Raw genomic sequence first — 21997 nt, forward strand, 5'->3', positions numbered from 1 at the left:
ATTATTGGTTGTTGATTTCGGTTACACAAAGGTTGTGTATCGGTTATGTTCAGCTTGTTGCTGTTTTTCGTTCATACTGTTATCTGGTATTCCTGCTAATCCAGTTGGATGGTGTGTTTGTGGTGTGAGCTGGTATGTATCTCACCCTTAGTTTAACAAAAATCCTTTCCTCGAAATGTCCATCTCCCCTGGGCACAGTTCCTATAACTGAGGTCTGGAGGAGAGGCATAGAGGGAGGAGCCAGTTCACACCCAGTAAAAGTCTTATGGTGTGCCCATGTCCTGCGGATCCCGTCTATACCCCATGGTCCTTTTGGAGTCCCCAGCATCCTCTACGGACTAGGAGAAAAGGATTTACCGGTAGTTATTAAAATCCTATTTTATCTATATATATATATATATATATATATATATAGTAGCAAATTATATAAGGTAATAAATTATAAAGTTTGGTAAGAGTTATTTATGGACTGACTCCTCAAGCACCATAAACCAGCACCATATCCAATAGAGTTATATAGAAATAGGAATATATACAAATGTATACTGCAGAATGATTTTCTGTTTATTTTGTGCTTGAGCCCAATGCAGTCAGTAAACAGCTGGCAAATCGGTAAATCAGAAACAGGTGTATAAACTTTAACTTTAATAATTGCAACTTCATTACGCGCTAATCCTAAATAACTTTATTTTTCTTTCAAACACACTATGTACCACACATTTTCTTTAGTGCACCCCATTGTATTTTCTCCAAAGCAATCACATCCCTTCAACCCACCCCTCTGTACACATTGCCAACCTCATTTTTCCACTCTCCTCTTATTAACACTCATGAGCGATTTACTTATCTATATGTATTGACAATAACATTCACAACTTCTCACCACACACAAAAAAAATCACAAACCTCCTACATCTATATTTATCTCTCTCTCCTGCTTTTATTAGCTGGTGACATGTCACCAAATCATGGCCCCAACCACTTGCCCTAGTCACATTTACCTTATCTGCAGCAGTATATAAATCCAGCAAACCTCAAAAACATCACATGTCTCCCATCACCCTCCAACTCACTAAGATGTGCCTGTTGGAATGCACACTCTGTAACAAATTAATATCCATCCATGACCTCTCCATATCTAACAACTTCAACCTGCTTGCTATAACAGAAACATGGCTCACACAATCAGCCTCTGCTTCCCTTGCAGCAATGTCACACAGTGGTGTCCACTTCACACACACCTCCAGGCCTGGTAAGAGTAAAGGAGGTGGGGTTGGAATATTATTCTCGCAGTTCTTTGCATACACAGTTCTACCACAGGTTACATCACTCAAAGTCACATCATTTGAAGTTCATTCTATCGGGATTTACATTCCTTTTTTTCTGCATGTTGCCGCTATCTATCGCCCACCTTGGCAACCCAAACAATTTCTGGAAGATTTTTCTGCCTGGCTCCCTCACTTCCTATCCTCTAACATCTCAACCATCATCATGGGTGATTTTAAAATCATGATTAATAGTCTGAAACCTGCTGTCCTTGCCTCTAAACTATTCTAACCTCCTCTCTTTGCTCTCTCTGAATCGTCTACTCATCAGAAGGGCCACTGCCTTGATCTTGTATTCACCAGACTATGCTCAGTTTTTGAATTCACTAACACTCCTTTCCCTCTCTCGGATCACAACCTTATCACCTGCATGTTCTCCTCCATTACTTCAAACTCATTGTCACTAAAGTCTTCCCATCCTCCCCTAACTCAAAGAAATATTAGCACAATTAATTTTCAAGAACTTTCCACCTCTCTGCAACAACTCCTGTCAACTATTTCTGCATTCACTTCTGAGATGGCTGTATCACACCTAAACCAGACTCTAGAAATAGCCCTTGTTGAAGTGGCTCCAGCTGTCCATCACACTCAACGTAGGCCTAGATGTCATCCATGGCACTCTAAATTAATAAGACACCTACAAAAACTCTCAGGTAAAGTTGAAAGTCAGTGGTGTAAATCTCGTACTCCAAGCAACTTTCTCACGTATAAGACTATTTACCACTCCTATCATAATGACCTGGACACTGCCAAACAAACATATTTCCAAAGTCATCTCTGCTCAAGCCTCTAACTCCAAGCAACTTTTTAATACATTTAAATCACTGCTCAATCCTCCCTCACCTAATCCACCAGCCATTGTCCATGTGCAAGATCTTGCTTCCTAATACAAGATTGATTGATTGATAAGATCTGATATGAAATGGTGTGCTCTTCTTCAGCCAGTGACCTGCTTAACTCCCTGCACCCTTTGGCACCTTCTCTACATTTGATCCCAAAAATGAAGATGAAGTATCAATGCTCTTCTCACCCTCCTACTCTACTACCTCTCCTCTTGATCCTATACCATCACAAATAAGTAAAGCTCTGTCTCCTGTGCTCATCCCTACCTTAACTACAATCTGAAATCTCTCTCTACTGGTATCTTTCCTTCACTGTTTAAGCATGCAGCGATTACTCCCATTCTGAAAAAAAAAAAATTCTAACCCAAACTCTCCCTCAAACTACCGTCTCATCTTTTAGCTCCTATGCCCCTCCAAGCTACTTGAGAGACTTGCCTACACCTACCTCACACACTTTCTTTAACTCACACAATTTATTAGACCCACGTCAGTCAGACTTTCGTTCCCAACACTTCACAGAGACAAAACTGATTAAAGTAGTGAATGATCTGGTCACTGCTAAGTCTGAAGGCATAGCCCTTTCTTGGTTCTCATCCTACCTATCTATGCGCTCTTTCAGCGTCCGCATCTCTGAATCCACCAACTCTTCCCTAACTCTATCTGGTGGAGTATCACAAGGCTCAGTCTTAGGTATTCTGCTTTTCAATACCACATCTCTTGGCAAACTAATCAGCTCTTTTGGATTTCAGTATCCTCTGTACTTGGATGATACCCAAATCTACCTATCCTTCCCAGATTTGTTACCATCTGTATTGGACCATGTCACTGAATGCCTTTCTGCCGTTTCATCACATCTATCCTTCTGTATCAATGCCTATTTCCCTATAGATTATAAGCTTGAGAGAAGGGCCTTCCTACTTCTATGACTGTCTGCTATTACCAAGTTATGTTTTATCAGTGTTGTTTCCAAATGTAAATAGAAACGTCATTTGCTACACTATATAAGAAACTGTTAATAAATAATAATCGCACACACTGTTCCATCCTGTGTGTATGTAGCTACATATCATTCTGGGGCATGCATACGGGGAAGGGAATTCTTTTTCTGCCAGATCTCTTCCATGTAGCATGGCTCAGGTGCAAAAGCTGGCACTAATGATGACATTGGGGCTGTGAGAGGTGGTGGGGGGCCTGCGAGTGCGTGTGGTGGTGCCTGCTGCCGTGCAGGTGTAGACTCGGTACTCACCAGGCGCCGCTCGCTCTCACCTTCAGGTACCGGAACCCTCAACGGACCTGGAAATCTTCACTCGGATCCGGACACGGCGATTCCCTCTCGGAGCTGACCGTCGACCGAGCTGAGGAGAGAATGGTTTACATTAAAGGGGGTATCGACCCTTCTTCCAGTGGAACAGGGGATACCCCAGGGGTGGCTGCGACCTTCACCGGCTGGGTGAATGGTCATCACCGGCACAAAGCCTCAGCTACCCAGCTTTCACACACTCGCGCTTTCGCACGTAGTGTGATGAAAGGGATTCTCACGTCCGTGAGCAATCCTAACTCCGGCGCTCGGGGACAAACAAGGGACAGACGTACACGGATGCTACTCACCGTCACGAGTCTTGCACTCCGATCTTCTCCACTTACAGGTCCCTGTAAGGAGGCAAAGAGAAACAGCCGTGCAGGGCCTAACTCTGACCTAGTGTCACACCCTATACTATCTACAACAGCGGAGCCCTCAAACTAGCTCTGTGGGTGTGGTGCAACACAACTATGCACAACTTACACAACACATACACTTTGCCCTGCACGGTAACAACATATAACACACTATCGGAGTTACAACATAAAACGGTGCTGTCCCTTTATCTACCCGACCCAGAACACCCAGTAGTGGGGACCGCACAGCTCACCCACCTACCGTACTCTCAGGGTGGCCTGAGCCTAGCGCCCAGTACCACCTTTACTCACCTCAGGGAAACACTGCTTCGCTGGGCCTAGCGCCCCCTAACTGCCCACAGGCCGGAGGCCTGACTTTGCCCACGGGCCTAGCGCCCGCCTACTTGCCGCCCGTTGGGTGACCTGGGCCTTGTGCCCAGGGTCACCTTATCGTATCCCTGATTTGGCCACAAATACCCTAGGGCCTAACGCCCTCTATTAGCCACAGGCCTAGTGCCTAGATTGTTCCCCGGGCCTAGTGCCCGCCTAACTGGTGCCGCATGAGTGGGGTGGCTTGGGCCTAATGCCCAAACCACCTCATCAAATATTGGGGGCCCAAACTCCTAACTGCGCCCAGGCCTAGCGCCTGAATTGTGTCCTCGGGCCTAATGCCCGTCCCTGGTGGTCGAGGGAGGAAAAGGGGAGGGGGAGGATAGCCTCACTGAGGCCTTACCTAACCTGGGGGCCTCCACCGTCTTCTGCCGCTGACCCGTCCTGGCCAGCGGCGCCTCCGTCTCTTCCCTGCGTCCAGCCGCCGCTGGACATCTTCTTTCTGCAGGCCGACGTCTTCTGGCCTCTTCCGCGGCCTCAGGACCTCCTCTCCCCGCGGTCGTCGTCTTCTCCTCGGCGCCGGATCCTCTTCTGCGCTCCGGCGCGCCGACGACCTCCTCCGCTGCTCCCGGCCGTGTCTTCTCTTCTTCGCGCTCTTCGGCGCGGCCTCTCCTTCTTGGTCCCGCCCGGCGTCTGACGTCAGACGCCGGGGGCGGGGCCTATGACGCGGCGAGCGCCGATTGGCTCGCCGCGTCTCTCTACGATTGGCTGCCGCTCCGGGAGCCGCGATTGGCTCCCGGAGGGCGCCAACATTCAAATGCCCCCGCAGTCTCTGGTCCGGTGCAGGGAAAAGGGTAATCCCTGCACCGGACACCCGCCGCCGCCACACACTGACAGGCGCTGGGGACAGACAAGCTGTCCCCGCGCTGTCAGAGACATTGTCCCGCAGGGGACACAGGCGCTCTGGCTGCTGCAGCTGGAATGTGTCCTGTAAAACAGGACACGTTCCCACATTTCCCCCCCCTTTTTCCTTTGTAGTCCCTACAAAGATCTCCACGGCGTCCATCGTCCGCGGGTCAGGGAATTCCAAGGTCCTTCCGGCGAGGGTGCATTCGGGGGCCCAGCCTGGACCAGCTGTGACCCCACATCCTTCCTCCTCCAGCTCCGGGTTCCTCTTGCGTCCTGACCTCCATCGGCGGATCCTCTGGGGGAGTGGCATCTCCTCACGGTCGCTTGACGTTGGCCACCAAGGGGAATCTTCTTCCACGGGGACAACAGTCACCCACTCTTGGCCTCCGATATCGTCTGTGGCTTCGTCCCTGTCTTCCGGGTGTGGTATCGACCACCACCCAACAGCGGAATCCTCCGGGGCATCCGTTTCCTCCCGGGCAACAGCCACCACATGTCGAATTTCCTCGTGGGGCATCTCCAAAGGTCCTGTGTCTTCCTCTGGAACGGGTCCTCCCACGGCATCACAGTCCTGTCCCCGTACGTCGGTCCATCTCGGCACTCCCGGCAGGTACTCTTGCTCCAGGACTATCTCCTCCTCTTCACGGAGGGCATTCAACTGGGAGCATGACTCCACCCGATCCTGCCAGTCACTCTCGTCGGCGCTTCCGACGCCAGAGTCGTCCTCCATCTGTTCTGGGAGGGATTCGTCGGCGGACAGCTCACCGTAGTCCGAGTCCTCCTCCGATACTTGGACTGGGGTATTACTTTCCTCCTCAGCGTACTTCTTCGCTTCCGCTGGCACCTCTGCTTCCTCAGCGTACTCTTTCGCTTCCGCTGGCATCGTTACTTCCTCAGCGTACTCCTTCGCTTCCGCTGGCATCTCTTGGTACCCAGGACACTCCTGTTCCGCACGTCCTGGTCGTGTACGGTTCCATCGTGGAGAGATTCCAGACGTCTCAGTCACTGGGTCTTCACGCTTTTCTTCGCAGCGTGGTCTCTTCACCTCCCAGTCGTCCACCTCCGCCTCATGCGGGAAAGGATTCTGCCTTACTGGGGTCACTTTCTTGGGACAGAGTAGGTCCGCGGCATCTTCCCAAGGGCACTCACTGGCCGCATGTCCTGGTCGCCGACACTTCCAACAAGGGAGGGCCACTGCCACCTTCTCCAAGACGGGTTCCTGATCCACCTCCTTCACTGGGGAATCTTCACCCGTTGGTTCCGGCTCAGAGGAAATGGGCACCTGCGAACTAACTTCAAGCAAGGCCTTCCGCTCCATTTCCCTGGTTTCCTCCTCCCATCTCTGGGCGCGACCATCCGCAATCATCCGGTCTTCGTTCCACGGACAATCGGGAAGCGCATGTCCTCTCGCCTCGCAGAGCGCACACACAGGCTCTGCAGCCACCCGGTCCCAAAGCTGCTGACGAGACTCCGTCAGCTGCTTCACCGTGGCCTCGTAGTCCGTCCGGTCTTCAGTCCATGGACATTCCAGGAGCCGATGTTGGGGATCTCCACAGCCTTCACACCGGGAATCAACCTCGTCTTCGCTCGACTCTTCGTCCCAGGGACAACTGTTGTGCTCATGCCCGTAGTTTCCGCAGAGCAAACACCAGGACTCCTTCGCTTGGCCCTTCTGACGTCTTCGGTCCGCTTCCTGGACCACCTTCTTTGGGGACGTCTCTCGCCAAGTACACTCGCTGGCAAAGTGACCTGTTTGCCGGCATTTCTTGCAGGGCGTCACAGCGGCCTTCTTGCGCCCCTTCTCCCGGCGCTCTTCTTTTTCACGCTGGACCGACCGCTGCACCATCTTCAGGATGTCTGCCCCAGACACCGTCACCCAGTCGCTCTGGTCCGCACACGTCCGGGGGTGAGTCTTCTTCGGAGCCGTCCGCAGGGAGGTCTTCTTGGTGGCGTTCCACATCGTGTCCGTGATCCGGTCTCTTTGATCCTGCCGACTACGCCAAATGTGAGAGGTGGTGGGGGGCCTGCGAGTGCGTGTGGTGGTGCCTGCTGCCGTGCAGGTGTAGACTCGGTACTCACCAGGCGCCGCTCGCTCTCACCTTCAGGTACCGGAACCCTCAACGGACCTGGAAATCTTCACTCGGATCCGGACACGGCGATTCCCTCTCGGAGCTGACCGTCGACCGAGCTGAGGAGAGAATGGTTTACATTAAAGGGGGTATCGACCCTTCTTCCAGTGGAACAGGGGATACCCCAGGGGTGGCTGCGACCTTCACCGGCTGGGTGAATGGTCATCACCGGCACAAAGCCTCAGCTACCCAGCTTTCACACACTCGCGCTTTCGCACGTAGTGTGATGAAAGGGATTCTCACGTCCGTGAGCAATCCTAACTCCGGCGCTCGGGGACAAACAAGGGACAGACGTACACGGATGCTACTCACCGTCACGAGTCTTGCACTCCGATCTTCTCCACTTACAGGTCCCTGTAAGGAGGCAAAGAGAAACAGCCGTGCAGGGCCTAACTCTGACCTAGTGTCACACCCTATACTATCTACAACAGCGGAGCCCTCAAACTAGCTCTGTGGGTGTGGTGCAACACAACTATGCACAACTTACACAACACATACACTTTGCCCTGCACGGTAACAACATATAACACACTATCGGAGTTACAACATAAAACGGTGCTGTCCCTTTATCTACCCGACCCAGAACACCCAGTAGTGGGGACCGCACAGCTCACCCACCTACCGTACTCTCAGGGTGGCCTGAGCCTAGCGCCCAGTACCACCTTTACTCACCTCAGGGAAACACTGCTTCGCTGGGCCTAGCGCCCCCTAACTGCCCACAGGCCGGAGGCCTGACTTTGCCCACGGGCCTAGCGCCCGCCGACTTGCCGCCCGTTGGGTGACCTGGGCCTTGTGCCCAGGGTCACCTTATCGTATCCCTGATTTGGCCACAAATACCCTAGGGCCTAACGCCCTCTATTAGCCACAGGCCTAGTGCCTAGATTGTTCCCCGGGCCTAGTGCCCGCCTAACTGGTGCCGCATGAGTGGGGTGGCTTGGGCCTAATGCCCAAACCACCTCATCAAATATTGGGGGCCCAAACTCCTAACTGCGCCCAGGCCTAGCGCCTGAATTGTGTCCTCGGGCCTAATGCCCGTCCCTGGTGGTCGAGGGAGGAAAAGGGGAGGGGGAGGATAGCCTCACTGAGGCCTTACCTAACCTGGGGGCCTCCACCGTCTTCTGCCGCTGACCCGTCCTGGCCAGCGGCGCCTCCGTCTCTTCCCTGCGTCCAGCCGCCGCTGGACATCTTCTTTCTGCAGGCCGACGTCTTCTGGCCTCTTCCGCGGCCTCAGGACCTTCTCTCCCCGCGGTCGTCGTCTTCTCCTCGGCGCCGGATCCTCTTCTGCGCTCCGGCGCGCCGACGACCTCCTCCGCTGCTCCCGGCCGTGTCTTCTCTTCTTCGCGCTCTTCGGCGCGGCCTCTCCTTCTTGGTCCCGCCCGGCGTCTGACGTCAGACGCCGGGGGCGGGGCCTATGACGCGGCGAGCGCCGATTGGCTCGCCGCGTCTCTCTACGATTGGCTGCCGCTCCGGGAGCCGCGATTGGCTCCCGGAGGGCGCCAACATTCAAATGCCCCCGCAGTCTCTGGTCCGGTGCAGGGAAAAGGGTAATCCCTGCACCGGACACCCGCCGCCGCCACACACTGACAGGCGCTGGGGACAGACAAGCTGTCCCCGCGCTGTCAGAGACATTGTCCCGCAGGGGACACAGGCGCTCTGGCTGCTGCAGCTGGAATGTGTCCTGTAAAACAGGACACATTCCCACAGGGGCTATCACAGGATTTTGAGATTTGTCCAAATTTCCAGTATTTCAAACTGCAAAAATTACTTTGTCGTAGAAGAAATTGTTACCATATTTTCTACTACTTCATTTAGTTAAATATCAATCTGCTTCCTAATCCTTATTTTCATAATGCACACACTAGCCTATTTTGATACCTGTGCTCCACGAGAGGTATAAAAACCAGTGGGCATGACTTTATTAAATCATGTCATCACTAGGGTGGGGCAATGTGTATGATGCTGCTATGTCATCAAGCCTTCTGCCCACTCTGTGCTCAATGAGGTGGGCGTGACTTCATGCTGCAATTTACATCATCACAAAGTGTCTTCACCCACCATGTGAGACATATGCCTGCTATACTAGAGTGCAAGTGGTCACATCCCAATACAGAAGTCTCCCAGAGTAGAAAACTATGATAAGGAGGTCAAATTATACTTAGGTTTACTAGCTAACATTGGCCTTTTTTTTCTTTTACACTGCGATAACAAGGCTTTTCCATTGCTGCTTATCGTAGTTATATGAAATCTGTTTTTCTTTTTTATGAACTAGGAGTCACTGGAGTACTCTTGGGATATGGACAGGGCGTTAGCAGGGATAGCAACATTTAAATATTTAAATTAGTAAGCTCCTCCCCCTCCATACTCCTAAAATGGCTAGTGTTTTTTGTGTATACCAGGGAAGGCACGTTCTGGACTCCAGACTTTACTTTTACATTTTTTTATTATTTTTTTAAGACACAGCCCCTTCCCAGCTTACAGAGAAGCATGGGTCTGGGACTGTGTGTGCTGCTACCAGCAACAAAAGGCTTGTCGGCGCTTAGTTGAGAAATATCACCATAGACCTTAATCAATGTTAGCTGATTTCAGCCTTGACTGCAAGGAGCAGGTCGGTGCTTGCTGAGAAGCCCTGTCAGAGCCTTCAGACGCCGGCAGGGTGAGGTGCAAAAGATAAGGAGTGGGTAGTCAGCTCACGCTGCTGGCGCTCCGTGTTTGGGGTGTATGTAACAGCATATGGGCTCACGCTGCTTACCGCTATTAATGCCGGGCTGGGCCCATCTCCACTGTCCTCAGACCCGCCACTGCACTGTGTAAAGGGGCAGTCAGCTTATGCTGCCGCCATTTAGGGGGGTATATGCCGCCGGCATGTGCCCAGCTTCCTTCTCCCAGCCTCACTAGCCGGAGCGTCCTGCGCTGAGCAAGACAGCACTGCGGCTTACTGTACTCAGTACAATAAATGGCGGGGGGTAATATAATGGTGGCCCAGTCTGGACATTTCCCTCAGCATAACGGGGAGGGCCATGGCCAGTGTGCTTACTGTTTTAGATATGTGGACCTGTTTGCATAGTCTAAGGGGGCAAATCAGGCTATTAAGCCTATGCTGACAATGTATACATTTATTATGGATACTTTGGTACAGGTTGAGTATCCCATATCCAAATATTCCGAAATACGGAATATTCCGAAATACGGACTTTTTTAAGTGAGAGTGAGATAGTGAAATCTTTGTTTTCTGATGGCTCAATGTACACAAACTTTGTTTAATACACAAAGTTATTACAAATATTGTATTAAATGACCCTCAGGCTGTGTATATAAGGTGTATATGAAACATAAATGAGTTGTGTGAATGTACACACACTTTGTTTAATGCACAAAGTTATAAAAAATATTGGCTAAAATGACCTTCAGGCTGTGTGTATAAGGTTTATATGAAATATAAATGCCTTCTGTGCTTAGACTTAGGTCCAATCACCATGATATCTCATTATGTTATGCAATTATTCCAAAATACGGAAAAATCCCATATCCAAAATACCTCTGGTCCCAAGCATTTTGGATAAGGGATACTCAACCTGTATATGTTTAGAAAAAAAAAGTACATGGTGCGGATGCCATTTTATAATGACTTCCTGCTTCTTAGAGCAGGAATTTGGTGTCGGCCCTACAACACACGGTCACTGGAGGGGGCAGTAGGTTTTTCAGTGAAGCACAAAAGTTAACAGAACTTAGTTGTACCAGGGTGCGGTGCACTCAGTCTTATACAACACTTCAGTTATTTTTTTACGTAGTCATGAAGACTTTTGTTTCACTGTATTACTGTCTGTGTGCATGATGACTGGAAAAGCTAATGCAAAATCTAAGAAGCTGCTTGTCTGCGATAACTGTGATAATGTGTTACGTGATGGAACTTCCACTTGCACAGTGTGTCTTACAAATATGGGTCCAAATAAGGACCTCTGCCCTGATCTTCCTTGGGCTATGATGGCAGGTGTGATGGCTGATTTGGTGTCAGAATTATCCGCTGCATGGATGGAGCATGAGTCACCAAGGTCTGATCCAAGGTCAATGCCAGCTGAGCAGCCAGAGTGGGCTCAGGATATTTTGAGAACTTTGCATGGTTTACAAAAGACCATGAATAGTTCAAATTCTAAGAGTAGTCATCGTTAGTCTCATAATTTACTGGTTTCCTCGATTTTACAATCTGATAATTCAATGCCAGGAAAAAGAGGAGGAAAGTGAATTGAGCCAGGAGTCAGATAGTGAGGTCACTGATAGCCCGGGCATTGATGATCTCATCAGGGTGGTATGCCAGGTACTAGATTTCACTGAGACAGAGGAGCCCCTGTCAAAAGATGTTTTATTTGCTAAGAGACAAAGGGCGGCTGTGTGTTTTCCTTTTTCAGATTCTCTTAATAAGCAGTTGACGGAAGCAGGACAAAATCCAGATAAATGCTTTTCTATCCCCAAACGATTTCTGTCTAACTAACCTTTCCCACAGTCTATGACAACTGAATGGGAAAATTTGCCAACAGTCGATCGCAAGGAGATTGACAGGAAGAAGGCGTTTATGGGTGTCAACTGACCATTTTTTGGGGAGTGGTTGGAAAAACGCAGTCCAAGCGTTTGCAGGGCGGGTGTCTGACGTCAATTCCGGGACCGGACAGGCTGAAGTGATCGCAGCTGCTGAGTAAGTTCAGACCTACTCAGAAACTGCACAAACTGTTTTTGTACTGCTCGGCTGCACAAGCGCTCGCACACTTGCAAAGCTAAAATACACTCCCCTGTGGGCGGCGACTATGCGTTCGCATGGCTGCTAAAAACAGCTAGCGAGCAATCTACTCGGAATGACCGCCTAAGTGCGAAGGTGGGACACAGTCATCAGTGACTTTTCAGGAACCCCTTGTTCAGAAAGCAGCAGGGGCACATAGCAAAGTGGGCTTCAGACAGCAATCCTCTTGTTCAGATGGCCTGGTGATGCCCTATTAACCTGTAAGACCCACCAAGAACATAAGCATCTACACTTATCTAAAGCTGGCCATACACCAGAATGATTTCATTCCAACCAGCCAACTAGTTAATCAGCCAGGGTGTGGGAGCAAACGAAAAGGGCATTTGTGGGTGGCAACTGACCATTTTCTGGGAGTGTTTGGAAAAATACAGGCATGTCCAAGCGTTTGCAGGGCAGGTGTCTGACGTCAATTCCGGGCTTGAATAGGCTGAAGTGATTGCAGTGGCTGAGTAAGGTCAGAGCTACTCAGAAACTGCACAAACTGTTTTTTGTACTGCTCGGCTGCACATGCGTTCGCACACTTGCAAAGCTAAAATACACTCCCCTATAGGCGGCGACTATCTGATCGCAGTGCTGCAAAAAATAGCTACAGTAGCGAGCGAACAGATCTAAATTAGGCCCCTAGTTCTGCAGCTTACACAGAAAGGAAAATGGTCTTACTCTGTAATTGCTTTTAGACACTTCTCATTTATAACGATTTTAAAGTGAGTTGGGGGAAATAACAAAAGAGGGTTCAGTTATATTTTTAAATCATTTAAAAAAAAAAATTATCTGACAAAAAATAAATAATAAAAAGTTATATAAATTCTCTAACACTGAAGATGGTAAGCTCATATTGGGCTCATATTGTGATTTGCATAAAATACTTATATGAATCGCACATGGGGGGTGATTCCGACTCGTTCGCTCGCTGCGTTTTCACGCAGCAGAGCGAATGGGTCCCTGCTGCGCATGCGCCTTTGTGCGCCGGTGCATGCGGCACGGCTGATGGCCGTGGCAGGACAGCGATCGCCTCTGCAGCCTGATTGACAGGCAGAGGCGATCGATGGGCGGGAGGGGGCGAAACGGCGGCATTTGGCCGCCGTTTCATAGGCGCGGTCCGGCCAACGCAGGCGTGGCTGGACCGAACGGGGTGCGGGCCGCAGCGGCTGCGTGACGTCATACGCAGCCGCTGTGGGCCAGGGAGCGAGGAGTAGCTCCCGGCCAGCTCGCTAAAGCTGCGCTGGCCGGGAGTTACTCCTGAAGTGCAAAGGCATCGCCGCTGTGCGATGCCTTTGCACTTCTGCGAGGGGGGCCGGACTGACATGCGGGGCGGACTAGCCCTGTGCTGGGCGTCCCCCCGCATGTCAGGAAAGTTGATCGTAGCTGTGCAAAATTTTGCACAGCTACGATCAACTCGGAATGACCCCCATGGATTACTAACACCTCAGGATGGATGTGATAACTTTGGGCTGTGGTAAGGGTTCCAATGACACAGACTTTGTTTCAGTGCAAAATAGACAAATGCAAGCGCTATGAGACTGCCTAAACAAATGTTATTTACATTCTAAACAACTAGGGTGGAGATAAGATCATACAGTTTTAGTCTAATATTCACTTAAAAAAACAAAATCAATATTACAAAAATGCTGATCCAGCGCTGGATGTGATCAGCAGTACAGAATCTCTGACCTGCTTCTTAGGACAGTGACTTGACCAACAACTGACCTGCAGAGTCCTGAGAGCCACAGCACATGATTGGACCAAAGAAGAAAACAGCACTAAAGTCCTGGAACCGCAGTGGGCTTCTTGCAAAATGAGTTTCAAACAAACATCTATTCCCTAAATCACTGGTTTACAAATTGAGTTGCCTCTAGGCACTTGCAGGGGTGCCCTGGGTTCATGATCCAGGACCAATTCAAATTATTTATGGTCAATATAATAGGCAAAACCAGTGCTTGGGGCTTCTCAAGTCTTACTGAAGTAGCCCATATAGGAAACAAACTGGCTAGTTTCAAAGAGCAGAAGCTTTTCTTTCTATAAAAGTGTTTTACCAAGGTCATTCTAAAGGGGTGTGGATCATAGGGTCGACTACACTTAGGTCGACAGTGTCTAGGTCGCCCACAATTGGTCGACAGTAAGTAGGTCAACATGGTTTATACAGTAGGTCAACATGGTCTCTAGGTCGGCATGTACAAGATTGAAATGACAGAAGGTTGACATGAGTTAAAAAAAAAGTGTTGTTTTCTCCGTAGAGTGAGCGCAAACCCGAATTAGTGCACGTGTCCCCTCGCAAGGCTCGCTTCGCTCGCCATGCTTCGGGCATGGTTACCATTCCCAATTGTAGTCCACATGGATCGTAAAGTATGAAAAAGTTTAAAAAAATGAAAAAAATATGTGAAAAACTCATATCGACCTAGAACATGTCGACCTAGAAACCATGTTGACCTACTTACTGTTGACCAATAGTGGTCGATCTAGACATTGTGTGGTCGACCTAGACTCTGGATACCATTCTAAAGGCCCATATACACTAGTCGATTTTGAGTTCAAAGTAGCTCACTTTTGGCGTTTTGAGCTACTTTGAGGTCAAACTAGGCCAGTGTGTATTGGCGGGTGATGAGCGGTGAGCACTGATGCACCCTGCCGCATCATCATTGGCCGCCGCTGTCCATTGGCTTGTTTTACAAGCCGATTGAACCACTTTCCACAGTCTCCTACTGTGGAAAGTGGTTCACCCCCATGAACGTCGCGGGGCCGGGGTGAAAATCTCTGTGTGTATGCACTGAGCGATTTTCCACCCAACGATGTTCACATCATCACTCTGCATACACGCTGGGCTTTTTACCCAGTGTGTATGCACCTTAAGAGAACTCCTACTATATTTCAAATAATTATAACACAAAAGAAAACTAGCATGTATCTGTAACCTTGATATAAACGTTACTGTACCTCCTAAATCTGAATTTACAGTACTTTGAGCTTTTTAACTCTAGACTAGGGAGGCCAATCCCGGCCGTTTTTTCAATCCCGGGATTCGGGATTGAAAAACGCTCAATCCCGGGATTCCCGGGATTGCAGTAGGGATCAGTTAAGAAGGGTGTAGGGAGCAGCGCTGGAGGGTAGGTAGCGGTGCGGGAGGGTGTAGGTAGCGGTGCGGAAGGGAGGGAGGGTGTAGGTAGCAGTGCGGGAGGGTATAGGTAGCTGGGCGGGAGGATGTAGATAGCGGTGCGGGAGGGTGTAGGTAACGGGGAGGGTTGGTAGCGGCGCAGGAGGGAGGCTGTTAGCACTGCACGGAGGGAGGGTGGGTGTAAGTAATATCACTTACTATTAGGTGGGCGGCAGCCATGGACACACTGAACGCGGTGGCATTTCAAATGAAGCGCCGGCCGCCAGTCAACCAGAGCTGGCGGACCGGCAGCCAATCAGGGAAGCGGCCGCAGCAGTCGCTCCTGATTGGCTTCCGCTGCTGTGGCAGCTTTCCTGATTGGCTGCCAGTAAGCCAGCTCTGATTGGCTGGCGGCCGGCACCACATTTGAAATGCCGCCGCGTTCAGCGTTTGTCTATGGCTGCCGCCTGCCTAATTGCGCAGTGTAATCCCGTGAATCCCGGGATTGGATGCTCCAATCCCGGGATTCAAATCCCGGCATTTTTGGGCCCAAATCCCGGGATCCCGACAATCCCGATCCCGGGATTGGCCTCCCTACTCTAGACCTATCATTAGCCATTATGGTGGCCCATTATAATACCAATGCTGATATCCTACAGTTATATGATACGATCCACAAAGCTGTGTATTGTACATTGTCCTCAGTGGTGCAAGTAGAAATATTTTCTTAGTGGTACTAAATGACGAAAATGGACGTGGTCATGTGTTCTGAGGGGACGTGGTCACATGCTACTAGTGGGAGTGGCTACATGAAACTAGCAGTGTGGCCACACGACACAGCCCCTTTTCTTTGCACTCTGGAGGCAAGGCTAGAAATATATAGTAATGCCCCAGAATAATAAATATATCTAGTAATGCCCCCAATTTACTAACAATATATAGTAATGTTTCCATTATAACAGGAAAATATACTGTAGTAGTGCCCTGGTATAATAGAAAAATATAGTATTGTCCTCTTAATAATAGAAATATACAGTAGCGTCCACATTACAATAGAAATATATAGTAATACCCCCATAATAATAGAAATATATAGCAGTGTCCATATTATATTAGAAATTAATGACACCCCATACAGTAAAGCCTGAAACATGCTCAGCATCCCAGCCTGTGAAGAACAAAAGCCGCATGAGCCAAGTGAATGGAAATAGCTGCACTGCTGTTCCCAGCAAGGGACGCTGCGGGAAAGTGTAATCAGGCTCCTCTCTTCACGCCAACCACAGCCACCAGAGGAGGAAGCGTGATATGATGTAATGACATCACTGTTGCGCTCCCAGTAATCCTCACAAAGTGGGAGGCGCTGTCATGCTGCCAAGCACCATGGTCTTGTTCCTTTGTGGCACTACCATTTGGCCTCTCATCAGCACCCCGAGTATTCACAAAAATGATGTTTGTGATGATTGCTCATCTCAGATCCCTGGGAGTGATAATAGTTCCGTACTTAGAAGACCTTCTCATCAAGGCTTTGTCTCAACAAATACTCCTTCAAAATGCCTTACTAATGTACAATGTCCTAGTTCAGCACTGTTGGATTGTCAACTTCAAAAAATCAAGCCTTGTACCGTCTCAACGAATTCAGTTTCTGGGAATCATTCTGGATATGGTAGATCCACAAATTTATCTTCCAGAGGTGAAAGCACAAAGTATTCATGCTCAAACCACGGACAGTCTCAGTGCACTTGTGCATTCGACTGTTAGGAAAGACGGTGGCGTCATTTAAAGCACTCCAGTTCAGAAGATTTCACTCACGTCCTTTTCAGCTAGATCTTCTCGCATAGTGGTCAGGGTCTCATCTACAGATTCATCAAATGGTGCGTGTGTCTCCAAGGGCCAGAGTTTCGCTGATCTGGTGGCTTCAAATAAGAAATCTCACAGCGGGAAAAAGGTTCGGAGTCTGGAATTGGATAATTCTGACCACGGATGCAAGTTCAGAGGTTGGAGAACAGTAGTCCTACATTGTCAGTTTCAGGGTCTATGGTCAGACCGAGAAAGATTACTGTCAATAAATGTCCTGGAACTCAGAGTAATTTTCTACACTCTGCAACAGGCAGTTCACATACTCCAGTCTCATACATCAACAAACAAGGAGGCACTCAATGTCGAAATGTTGCTTGAATCATGAATTGGGCCGAGCATCACCAAGTGATATTATCAGCAGTGTTCATTCCAGGAGTGGACAACTGGGAAGCAGATTATTTTATTATTATTATTATTATTATTATCCTTTATTTATATGGCGCCACAAGTGTTCCGCAGCACCCAATTACAGAGTACATATGCACATAATCAAAACAGGAAAACAGTGACTTACAGTTGAAGACAATTTAGGACAAGTACAGGGTAACTAAGCCATCAGGATTTTCATCCAGGAGACTGGGCTTTACATCCAGAAGTGTTCCAGATGTTAGTCCAGTGGTGGGGTTACCCACAGGTGGATCTAGTGGCATCTCACCAAAATCGTCAGACACCCAAGTATGTGTACAGAACAAGAGATCCAAAGGCAGTGGCAGTGGATGCTCTCATGATAGCGTGGCCGTACAGCCTCGTGTATCTATTTCCACCATTTCCGCTGCTTCCTCATTTGCTAAAGCGGATCAAAAGAGAATCTATGACCATCATACTAATGGCTCCTCATTGACCTCGGAGAGCTTGGTTCTTGGATCTCCGCGGTCTACTCGCAGATGATCCGTGGCTGCTTCCTCTACGTTCAGACCTTCTGCAACAGGGTCCATTTCTTTACCCCGATTTAGCGTGGCTGCGTTTAATGGGGTGGCTGTTGAAACTGCTCTCTTAAGACGAGAGGGCATTCCAGAGTCGGTTATACCAACCATGTTACGTGCTAGGAAGCCAGTTACAGCAGCTCATTATCACAGGATTTGGCGAGCTTATATTGGTTGGTATGAATCTCAGAAGTTTCCAACATCTTCTTTCAAGTTATCCCGTCTTTTACTATTTTTACAGACGGGGTTAGATGGAGGACTATGTTTAGCGACACTAAAGGTGCAGGTATCTGCTTTGTCAATTTTCTTTCAGCGGCGTTTGGCTCTTTTGCCAACAGTTCAAACTTTCCTGCAAGGTGTACTTAGAGTTCAACCTCCGTTTATACCACCTACAGCTCCATGGGACTTGAATCTAGTTTTAGATTTTTTGCAGTCTTCAATTTTTTAACCCTTACAATAAGTGGATTTTAGGTTTCTTACTTGGAAAACTGTTTTTTCTCCTAGCCTTAGCTTCATCAAGGCATGTTTCTGAATTGGGTGCGTTGTCGCGCAAAGCACCTTATCTGGTGTTTCATGATGACCGAGCGGAACTTCGGACGAATCTCGCTTTTCTACCAAAGGTAGTATCGTCTTTTCACATAAATCAACCAATCATAGTTCATGTTTTTTCGGAAGGTTCAGGAACTCCAGCTACTTTGGATGTGGTTCATGCACCTATATAGCTATATAGACCTATATAGCTCGAACATCAACAGTACATAAAACAGATACATTGTTTGCTCTCTATTATGCAGTCAAGGTAGGTTGGCCAGTTTCCAAACAGACCTTGGCTAGATGGATTAAGCTGACTATTTGTCAAGCCTACTTTCATGCTAGTCTACAACCGCCTGCATCTATTTCAGCACATTCCATGGGTTCCGTGCCATGCAACTTTGCCATGCAGCTATATGGTCGTCAGTGCACACGTTTGTGCGCTTTTACATGTTTGATACTTTTGTGGCTTAGCGCATCCCGTCTAGTCTTACAGGTGCCACACAGCTCTCCCGCCCAAGGGGGAAACATTGGTACGTTCCAAGAGTACTCCAGTGACCCCTAGTGGATGAAAAAGAAAATAAAAGAAAATAAGATTTTGGTACTTACCAGATAAATCCTTTTCTTCGAATCCATAGGGGGGCACTGGACGGCCGTCCAGTGCAGTTTCACATGTCTTGTGATAAGTTCAGTGCATCTTATTAAACACATTATCACCTGCTTGTTTGAATGTTAAGGTGATTGTTGTCTGTTGTCGTACCAACTTTCTAGTTGATCATTATGCTATAATGTTATATGTAATTCTCCATTGTTCATCCTCTCTTTCGCTCCTGTTCAGCTTAGCAAAAAACACTGAGGCATCTTGGGAGTATGGAGGGGGAGGAGGGTTACTAATTTAAATATTTAAATGTGCCTATCCCTGCTAACGACCCGTCCATATCCCAAGAGTACTCCAGTGCCCCCTATGGATTCAAAGAAAAGGATTTATTTATCTGGTAAGCACCAAAATCCTATTTTTTTGTTGTTGTTTTTATTGAGGTCTGAGGTACGTCCTCCATCCCCCAACGAAATGCAGAAACAGTTCAGACTTTGAACGAGGTTCCCTCTTAAGTGTTTAGGGCCCCATTTCTCCCTATCTGCCCCAGAACCATAAGGCCTCTCAGGAAAGAAAAATAAATCTTCAGGTACACATTCACCATACCTCTTGACAATTCTGTACTACAGAGCCAAAGCGCCCCTTGGGAGGGAAGGGTCTTCTGGCTCACATCCATCACAAAGCTCAGGTTCACAGCTTTCTCCCGAAGCTTGTCAAAGCGTCCACCTGGGGATGAGGATCGTCAACTGTCCTCCACAGGAGAGAAACTCTGACAACATGGGGAGAGGATATCCTATAAAAGCCTCACACAAACCCCCTACAAAAATGTGACACACACATCTAAAAAATGTGAAATGGTGTGGTAAAAGTGCATACATAGAAAAAATATATAAAGCCAGTCTTTCGACAGGTATATCGCCATTGCCCCAGTCAGAAGGAGGTGGCAATGAAAAAATGGTGCTACCTGTAACCCAAAATGTGTAAAGTGCTGTACTAAGGGCAAATTCAGATTTGCAGGGAAGCAGCTGTGCAGTTCTGTACAAGTAAAATGCAAATGAAGCAGGAGTCTGTAGGAGATAGACGTCTACTGCATGCATATGCGAGATCTGAGTGCTGCACATGAGGGCGCAGCATCAGATCTCCATTCCTATGTGACTCACTATGGTAGCAGACCTCGGTCAGTCTGCATAAACTGTAGCTTACTCAGAATGGCCGTTGGATCTGGACTTTCAGTTCCAGAAAGCCTGCATCCAACTATGTAGTCCATGGGCCAAAATGGGTGTGAAGCACCCATTTTGAATAAAAATGCCGGTTGCCATCCCCCAAACACCACAACATGTCAATCATTTTGCAGCTAAGGCAGGGCTTCAATGGAAAGACATATAGATATAGAAAGACTTGTTCTGCAGATGCTCAGGTTCGGTTTTGCTTAAAGCCATCGGATTTGTATGTAATCCATCAGGGCTGCACACAAAAGCGAATCAGGCAGTAAGTGCAAAGTTGGGACACAGTCACCAGTGACTTTTCAGACACCCCTTGTTTAGAAAGCAGCAGGGGCACATAGCACAGTGAGCTTCAGACAGCAGCTGATTGCTCCCATACACCATAAAACAGCTAAAACCATTGTTCCAACGAGTTGGGAAAAATCAAACATGTTTCCCAAGTAATTGTTTTAGTGTAGTGGGAAAGTTAACAATAAGTAGGCAAAAACCGTCCAACAGTGTATCCCTACTTTTGTGATAGTCACCTCTCTCCAGAATGTCAAGTATGATACTCACTACAGGACCGCCCCTCTGAGAGCCGGTATCACTGCTGCTGCTGTCTCACTACATCCTGGCCCGGGCGGGCACCACCAGTCTGGAGCGACAATGCTGGGGGAAGATATGCTTCAGAAATGCAGTTCCCGGTGCAAACTGCTGTGGCAGCCGCTTCTGTAGAGGCAGGGACAGCAGCAGTAGAACAGCGCCCAACCCGCCCATCTGTACAGCGGCTACTTCGGCACTTCAGAGGGAGAGGCGGCACAGCTGCATTCGTGGTGTTCACTTTAGAGGTACAATAGCACAAATAAAATTTGGATTTGGATAATACAGGAAAAAGATGTAACAATGATGAATGTAGTGGCAGCAGATAGAGGCAAACTTGAAATAGTCAATAGCTCAAATGACAATAATGCCACTTATCAGGATGAAGGAAATGATCTCATCACAGCGAAAAGTGACCCACAGGAATCCAGGTCACTTAGATGATGAATAGAAGCTGTTACAATCCAGTCTCTGACTGACAATAGCTATGATGGAAAATGATTGCCAGAAGACGATGCCTCTATTTATTCACATATATGCTGCACCATGAGCCACCGTCAGCCAGGTCATAGAATGTGCAGACATCCAGGCAGTGACTAGACTTCAGACACATGTTGCTCTAGCTCTAGACTACTGATGTTAGAGCAATGCTGCACCTAAGACTCTTGTAGCCGCTCTGTGGTAACACAGACTAAGATTTTCAAACCTAACGCCTTTTCTAACTTTTCACACCTTCATCAGAGGGGAGATGGTTGTGCTGCTTATGCCGTCCGCGCAATAACATTTCTCTTTTTCTGCATATTAGACATAATTATGCAAATCTATTCTGTGGGCATTACATATAATATTTATATTAGGGGCACAAAAAATTATGTAAAACCACCAATGATAAGCTGTTCCCCAAGAAGTTTGCTGCTACTGCTGCTGTGGTCTATCACTGCTGAGAGAGAGAATAAAAAAAACAATATTACAAAAGACACAGAAAATACATTAATCCCCAAAATAATAAAAAGTAAAAAAATACACCCAACAAACACAGGGTACAAATATAATACTCATATAATAATAATAATAATAATAATAATAATAATAATGTATATGTTAAAAGAAAATACATTCAAAGTGACAAATCCAATCATCCTAAGAAGTCACTGTATTAAAACATAAGTGCATAGCAATACGTTTCGCTGCACAACTGCCCCTTTGTCAAGGTGTGCCCCG

General features: G+C 48.1%; 1 pseudogene; it reads right to left on the reverse strand.

The window, feature by feature from the left end:
- The window catches only part of LOC134990919 (dual specificity tyrosine-phosphorylation-regulated kinase 2-like), a 28920-nt pseudogene extending 11060 nt beyond the window's left edge, over nucleotides 1-17860 (reverse strand).
- Between the last annotated feature and the right edge of the window lie 4137 nt (nucleotides 17861-21997).

The sequence above is a fragment of the Pseudophryne corroboree genome, chromosome 2 (genome assembly GCF_028390025.1).
Source record: "Pseudophryne corroboree isolate aPseCor3 chromosome 2, aPseCor3.hap2, whole genome shotgun sequence".
NCBI lineage: Eukaryota > Metazoa > Chordata > Amphibia > Anura > Myobatrachidae > Pseudophryne > Pseudophryne corroboree.